This window comes from Mustela erminea, chromosome 5 (genome assembly GCF_009829155.1).
Source record: "Mustela erminea isolate mMusErm1 chromosome 5, mMusErm1.Pri, whole genome shotgun sequence".
Lineage (NCBI taxonomy): Eukaryota > Metazoa > Chordata > Mammalia > Carnivora > Mustelidae > Mustela > Mustela erminea.
This window is the reverse complement of record NC_045618.1, coordinates 121,164,116-121,173,070: the sequence shown is the minus strand read 5'-3', so window position 1 is coordinate 121,173,070 and position 8,955 is coordinate 121,164,116.

Sequence of the window (8,955 nt, the reverse complement as noted above, 5' to 3'; positions counted from 1 at the left end):
CTTCCACATGTAACTTAAGGATATTACCTAGCCTGCTCCAGACGTTATTGCTAGGGCCATCAGGACACAGAAAGCACCTGGGTCCAAGTGGAGCCAGACAAGTCTTCAGGGAGGAGGTCATAATGGAGTTCCTTCCCTTCAGGGAGGAAGCAGGACTTCATATGGGTCCAGGGATTCAAGAGATTTCAAGGCACTAAATCTGGGGCTTGAGAGAAGTTGGCCCATGGGAGGTAGAGTAGATTGAGTAGGTGAAGCAATGCCCCACTCACCCTTGTCATTACAGGGCATGTTGCCTTACTTCTACCTGCCCAGCACCTGATGGGATTTGCCTGTAAGCTCTCTCTCTGGATGCTAACACTGCCTGTACACACAAGACAGAAGCTTCCAATCAATGGTTGATCAGGGTTGGTGTGGAAATAGCGCCACTTCCTTGACCCTCGATAGAACAACACTGGGATTTGTGTTCTTCTCCTGGCTCTCAGATTTGCTCAGCAGAGATAAGCAACAGAGTGTTGCCTTGCACCAGTGCCAAGGAGGGACCCATGACTTCCTGGGACCAGATGTTGTATAAGCTACTGCAGATATAAGAAAGTTTAAGAGTTGAGCACTGCTGCTGCCAAAGAACTCAAAGTCAGTCATGGTGACAGATATAGGGACAGATCATTATAAACATGACACGAAGCAGAGAGGACAAGGACAAAGGAGTATGCAGAAGGCACAAAAGTATGTCCAAAAGTCTTGAACTCCCAGTGGGTTTCAGGAAGAAGAGGATGCTGAGCACATCCGCAAACTCACAATGAGCACTTTATGCCTGGCATCCTCATTCTCAACTGTACAAACTGCTAGTACTTGTGCCCTCCACAAAGAACACAGGATAGGAAAGAATGGGGTACAGCTGACATTCCAAGATGTTTGGTGAGGATTTGAAAATTTGTTAGTTTCAGAACCCCACAAAGGTCCCTGGGGCATGAGAGATTCTTTTAAAGAGGAAAGAACCAGGCAAGCTTTGTAGTATACAATGTAAAATAGCCACCTTAACTCCCTTGTCTACTCCCTAAAGACAGTTGGCATAAGGCTTTCTTAGAATCAAGGCATTTGACTCTTCTTGAAATTGTACTTCTATGACTCAAAAAAAAAAAAAAAAACCTTCAGAGTATATGAAAGTTTTTTTGTGGTTCAAAAATTCAATGACAAAATCAGATTTGATATTGAGCAAATTAAATTTCTATTGAGGCATCTTGAAAGAATGAAATGTTATTGTAAACTACCGCTACACACAGCTTAAATTCTATATAAATATAATCCCATGGGATTTTTTTCCTGATTCAAACCTCATGAAGTGCTTCTAAAATTATCTTGACAAGCTGTAATTATTCCTAGTTTTCATTAAGTTTCTGGACTCCACTTTCTGCTTTCCCTTTATGTTTGTCACAAAGGAGGCAAAAATATGCTGAAATGGAGCACAGGAACTGTATTCATTTTCTAGGGCTGCTGTGACAAAGTACCATCAAGTGAACAAAAATTTATTGTCTCACAGTTGTGATGCCTGTAGGGTTAGTTCTTTCTGAGGCTATGAGGAAGAATCTATCAGTTCCATGCTTCTCCCTTAGATTTTTGTAGTTTGCTGGCAATCTTTGGCATTCCTTGGCATGTAAAAGCATCATTACTGATCTTTGCTTCTTCTTTTTTTTTTAAGGTTTTATGTATTTATTTGACAGAGATCACTAGTAGTCAGAGAGGCAGGCAGAGAAAGAGCAGGAAGCAGGCTCCCCACTGAGCAGAGAGCCCAAAGCACGGCTTGATCCCAGGACGCTGGGATCATGATCAGTGCCAAAGGCAGAGGCTTTAACCCACTGAGCCACCCAGGCACTCCTGATCTCTGTCTTCTTGTTCACCTGATGTTCTCCCTGTGTTCATGTCCATCTCCAAACTTCCCTAATGACCTCATTTTAACTTGACTAACTCTGGTAAAGACCTTCTTTCCAAGTAAGGTTACACTCTAAAGTATTAGGGCTCGTACTTCAATGCAGGAATTTGGAGATACACAATCCAACACTTGACAAAAGCCAGCACTTACAGAGAATCTCCATCGTAAGAGACCTGGTTCCAGTTACAGCTCATTTTATTTTTGCAACACTTTTTGAAGTACATTTCATTGTTATCATTTTGTAGTTTGCTTCCTCATTCCTTCAACAAATATTTTTTGAGCATCTACTATGTGCCAGGAACTCTGGGAGAGATAGACAGTTCTCTATGATTTGTATAGATTTTCACCTTTGTACCACATTCCTCAATGTATATTCTCAAATGTTAAAAGAAAAAGAAAAAGAAAAGATGCAAATTTAAGAGGAACATAAAGCCTTTCTCAAGATTAACATCATCAAAGAAAGAGGTTGCAAGGGGCACCTGGGTGGATTAATCGGTTAAGCGTGTCTTCAGCTCAGGTCATGATCCCAGGGTCCTAGGATTGAGTCCCACATAGGGCTCCCTGCTCAGTGGGAAGTCTCTCCCACTCCCCCTGCTTGTATTCCCTCTCTTACTGTCTCTCTCTCTCTGTATCAAATAAATAAATAAAATCTTAGAAAAAAAAAAGAGTTTGCAGTATCAAATCAAATATACATATGGCAACTTAAAGGCCTTTTGTGCCACCAACACAATAATAGAGTAGATGAAACAATTTTTAAACCCTATTTGATTCTTTATTTGTTAGAAATAAAGACCATTCTCAAAATGTGTTAATTGAAGAAGAATGCTTGCAAAAAGCCCCTCTTACTTATTTTTTGCCACTTTCATATTTTTATTTAAAAATAACATGAAATGTATCTCTACTGTATCTGAGTTTCTTAGCATTACATTAAATTTAATAAGTTCTAACATTAGTCAAAGAAGCTTAGGTCTTTTGATGTTGGAACATATAGTGCCAACACTTAACATGCATTCATTCCCAACACAAAACAAAACGAATGTCATTTCAAAATTCATTCATTGACAAATCATTTGTCTACAAACAGAATGACCACTAACAGAAAGTGCATATATTATTTGTTACATGGCAAAATGTTTTCAAGTTTGTTGTATAATTGAATAATTTGCAATTATATTATATTATAGTAAGGGTTTTTTAAAAGAACTGTATAGTACAATATTAACATACAGAGCTGAAATAAATGTGTGTACTTAAAATTACTTCATCACAAATCACCTGAAATTATGAAGGAATAAACTAATGGGTAAGGTAGAGAGTCAAGGGTTTTTATATCACTTTGAAAGGTGTTAGAGAATCAAAAATAGTTCAGGAACTATAAAGCAGTGAAAAATTCATTTTCTAAATGCTAATTGAACTAGTCAACCTCCCTTAAAAGTCTTCACGAGCTTGGCATCCCCTACAGATGAAGTGCAATCTCCCTGGAAAAATGAAAGAGCACGGTATTTATGATCTTAACCAGTTTGCCCTCTCTCACTCCTCTCCTACCACACACACACACATACACACACACACACACACGCACCCATACGCACACACGTGTCATGCACAGACATATATACACACTACCCCCCTATTAACATCATCCCTTTTCTATTCTTTGGACTAAGCATGCTGACGTTTTTCATACCTGTTTCAAGGCAAGGTATTCTCTCTATCTGAAAACACTCCTATTCCTCATCTACATGTGGAATCCCCAAACACCACTCAAGCTTGACCTCCTCTGTTGAACTTCTAGGCATCCCCCTCCTATCTCTAGTAAATTAATCTTTTCCTCCTCCTCCAAGCAACCTCAGTGCCCAGTCCTGTAAAGAATTCTATGGATGCAATTGCCCTCAATCATGAATGTGGTGATGAGCTCCGGGACTCCTTGAGGGCAAGAACCAATGTCATTCTTTAGAAGATGCTTGTATTATGGACTGTAAGGATACATAAGTAACCAAGTGAAGGTGCCTCAGGTCCCTCATCAAATGTTTTCAAGTTTGTTGTATAATTTAATAATTTGCAATTTATATTATTAATATAATATTAATATTATATTAATATTAATTTGCAATTTATATATTAAAATTATATATAATTTATATTTAAATATATAATTTATATAATTATATATAATTTGCAATTATATTATATATATTATAGATATGTAATATATATATATATATATATATATATATATATATATACATACCTTGGAATATCATCTCTCCAAACCACATGGGGCTGTGCTGAGCATGGGGTTAGAGGATATACATAGGAATAGCCGCATTTCTATAAGAAAACATGGGCCCTACAGGCAATAATTACTCACTACAGATTTCTGTTTTTGTAACAAAATTTTTGTTTCTCTCCAATTTTATTCCAAAAAAAGTCTGTGTGTAACTACAAACCACATTGGTCACCCATAAATGTTTTAGTGAGCAACTTTTATGAGCCCCTCAGTATTTTAGATGCTGGAGATAGTGCTCCCTGCCTCACAGAAATTGCTGTGAGGTGAAGAGAAGTGAGTGAAGTGAAAAGAAACATATCCTACCCACAGTTTATTTCTTTGACTTCATTTCTCAAAGTATTGTTTTCTTCTTCTTCTTCTTTTTTTTTTTAAGTTTTCTAATTGGAGCCCAATTATCAGTAATGACCTGTGTGGTGGGTGATTTGCAATATATGACCAACATCTGGTATTATGTGCTAAATTTCAAATATTCCAGTTTTTACTGACCAAACACAGGATTGCGGAAGACTCTTTATTCTGATCCACATTTGAGTTTCTTTAGAGAATGGCACCAAAGAAATTCCAAATTAAAAAATAAAATGGGACATTTAAATAGCTGATAAAGTAAAATATGCTTTTTGAGTATCTTTTCATTGGTTTTTTTATCCGTTGGTGCCATGGCAATGTTAGTAGTATGAAATAGACTGTATAATTTAAAACTCTCTTAAATAGACTATATCGCAGATTAGACCAGCCCAGACCCAATGTCTCTGGTAGCGTTTTATATGGATATTTAATATAAATGGCTGAGTCTCAAGGCTGATGAGTTTTTCATTTGTTTCTAATGAGCAAGATGTGCTTAACATTTCACTGCGCTACAGCCTAGAGTTTTATAAAATCTGATTCAGTGATTCCGCTAGAGTGAAACAGACTAAAGAAAGGATCAGACTTAAATCTTTTGAACTGGCCTCCAGCTATCTAATAAGGGATCTGGCAGATTGTTTTAGCTAAATGTGAAACCATTCAAATCCTCCACAAGTATTTTAAATCTGTATTTGACGTTAGAGGCCACATGTCTAATAATTAGCCATGTGTTAAAATTCTGGATTTTGTTTCCCCAACAGAAGAGATGAGTCTTACATAGTATCTGTCCTGATCTCCCCAAATGAAGAGACTTACCTATTACATGCCTGGCTAGTAGGAACAAACTGTGCTGGGGAAGCAGGGCAAAAATTCCCACATAAATCCATATTTAGTTTGGGTTTAGAGACAAGCTTCAAATTTTCTACCCTCATAAAACTGTCTACTCTGTGTTCTAATCAGTGTCTTACTATGTCTTTTAAATTAGGAAAACAGGGAGTAAGTATGATATTTAATTTTTCAAAGATTGGCTATTTTTCAATAACCTTAAATAGCTATCTAATTGGTAAGATTATTTCTAGGGCCTAAGGAACAGGCTATCAATAAGAATAATGAAGAGTTTGTGGTAATTACAGAGGCCTGTGTTAGTATACACTTCTTTTTCCTTCCCCTGAAATATGTTGCACAATTATTTATCCATGAAGTGAAAGAAATGGTTATTAAGCCTTTATTAAAGAGGTTGGGGACAGGCTATTCTCCCACTAAAAAGTTTAATGCTTTTTAAACCAAACAACCTTTAAAGTGAGGTGACACATGGATAGACTAATGAGACTCAGTAAGATGACTTATAGGCTGGTAATAAATGGCGTGTCCCACCAGCCTCAAATGAATAACTCTTTGGATGTAAACACCTTTCATTCTGAAGAAATCATTTTAAATTGAGATTTTTATGCACACGCTCCTTCATTGATTGAGCTCTTATTATATGCCTACCATGGTTACCCAGGGGGGAAAGAATGAATTATGGACCTTGTCTGTATACTCTCCATGCCTTATTTGGGAGACAACACATCGCTTGTGGACTGACTGAGGGCATGCAAACTGTGACATCGAGGGGAGGCTAATCCTCAGTGAAAAGGTGATTAAAAGTGAAGAGAAGTGTTGGTGAGAGCCTTATAAAACAAGTGAGTTTTGAGCTCCAAAAAAGAAGATGGGTAAAATCCTGGAGAAAATTGAACAGATCTTCCAGATGGGGAAAGAACTGAGAGAGACCCAAGGTCTGGGTGATTTCAGTATATCTGATGGAGCCAGAGGGGAGGAGGAGATAATTCACACATAGGAACAGAGGGTAGTAGAGCTAAATAGGTATAGTAACATCAAATTAAAGAGGGCTTTGAATGATAAGCTAATTTCTAATTTTTTTTATTAATTTTTGTTTGTTTGCTTATACAATTTTTCAGAAAAAAAAAGTACACTGATTCTATGATCAATCTGTATGATCGCAAACAAGTACTTCAATATTTCCAGGCCTCTAAGTTTGTCATGTACACATTGATCTATTGGCATAAGGCCCTTTGATAGCTCTATCACCTGTAAAAGTCCATGAGCTTAAAATTCAAAGAGCCTTACCAGTACAACATGACAGCAAAATTATATTGGATTCAACACAATACAGGGAGTTATAGAACTGCTTGATCTGGAAGAAGTCACTTACCACACAACAAAAGGATGGAACTATGGGGGTTATGCATGAGTCATCTCCTTTCCATGGCTCTATGGTTCTATCTCTCACTGTCCACCAAACACATTGAGTTTTCTGCTCTGTGCCAGGAACCATGAACATTTGATGTGAAGTCAACACTATATTCATTTTTTGAAGTAAGCAACCAAGGTTTGGAGAAAGTAACACCAAAGTCATGCAACCAGTGAGGGGTCAACCTGTCATTCAAACCAATTCAATTCTATTCAGAGGGTTCTTACTATTGCATATCCTTTAAATTTCCTTTAGCGAAGGTCTAGTAAATAAACCTCTCATGTTTATCCTCTTCAAACTAGAAATTTCTATATTGTGCCCTTGTTCTTGACAGATTTCTGGGTCCACAATCTGAGCTCAATAGTTATTTTTTCCTTAGAACTCTGAGGCATTCACATTCTTCTAGTTTTCACTGTTGCTTTTGAGGAATCTATTATCAATGGAATTTTCTGTAGCATTTTCTTTTTTTATGATAGTCTCTCTGTTGAGTCTTCTGAAATTTCACCACATTGTGTAAGCATGAATTCGCTTTAGTTTATTCTGTGGCTAATGCCATGTTTCTGAACCATTAGCTCTTCAATTATTGCCTCATCCATATTCCCAATTTTTGCATTCTGGAAATCTGATTTGAAATATTATAAACTTTCTCAAATTATCCTTCATGACTTTTAACTCTTTTTTCTTACCTTTTTTCTTATTCTCTAATCTTTCTGTGTTGCATTCTGCATAATTTCTCTACTCATTAATGCTCTCTAATCTAAATCATTCATTGAAGTTATAAAACCTCAACAACTATGTTTTTGATGTCTAAAGTTCTAATTCTTTTGCAAACTTCCTTGAATTTTTGGTAGATTTCGGTCATTTATTTCTTTATGTGTATTAAGTTTAAATATGCATATTTAAATCTTAAAATTTTTATGTTTTTATAGATTTCATGAACAGGTTATTTCATATACCCAAAGACTTTGGAAGCTGAAACATGCTTTTTTGAGAAAACAATGGTGGGTTTTTTTTTTTCCTTATGTGTTTGGTAAATCATGGTAGCAGTTTTATAACATATTGAAATTAATTTATGGAAATATGCAGGGCCCACTTGGGGATGTTCTTTGGTAGAAATAGTGATATTTTCTTCTGCAAAAGTTCAAATATTGTTCTTTGACCTGGGTCAATTCGTTTTTTAGATGGTCCTAGTTTAAATTGGTTATATCAGATTCAGTTCTTCACCTGGTCTGGGATCCAAGACTATGTCATTTGATCTTGATTACAGAAGTGATATTTCCCTTTCCCACAGCCTGGTGGTGTTCATTTACAAGCACTTCTTAGGGAAGTCATAGGGAGTCACAGAACTGCTTTCTATGAAAGTACTTTCTGCCATTTTTCCTTGCTTAGACTTCCCTTAATGGAGACATTATTGACTCCCCCACCCTTCACATTTGGTCAGCTGCCAAAAGTTATCAATATTTCCTTCATAGTATCTTCTCATTTGCCTTTTCCTTTGTAGAACCTGTGCCCTTCTTGCAACCTATATTTTCCTCCATAACATTCTGAACTTCCTCAGTGGAAAGATCTTTGATTTTCTTTATGTCACTTAGGCCTGTCTTTATCATCCCTGACACAACACTATCAGATCATGTTTCCCCAAGCAGCTATTTGTGAATTTACAGCTTAGAAGCTTTGAATTTATCACCATCAATGATAGCAGGCTTTAGGAGAGTTTTATTGGAACATAGTTTCACCTATTCATTTGCCTATTGTCTATGGTTGCTTTTGCTCTACAAGAGCAAAACTGAGTGGTTTCAATGGAAGTTGTGTGGTCTTTAAATCTCAAAAATTACCTATACTTTAAAGAGGAAACTTTCTGATTGCTGGATTATAGAATAAAATCCAGTTCTTATCTTACTGCTCAAGGATTCCAATACATTATCAATCTTCTTTCCCAACATTCTCCCAAAAGAACTAACAGCTCAGTCAAATTTCTAGCAAGTTTCTAGCCTTGCATGTGGAATGTGCTTTTTCACCCATCTTCCGTCCTATCCATTCACCTAAGATTTGTGTCTTCCAGAACCCAACTAACCTACATTTCCCCCACAAAGCTTTTTCTCAACCATCTCAGCCCATGGTTTCATTCACATTGAAACATAATTT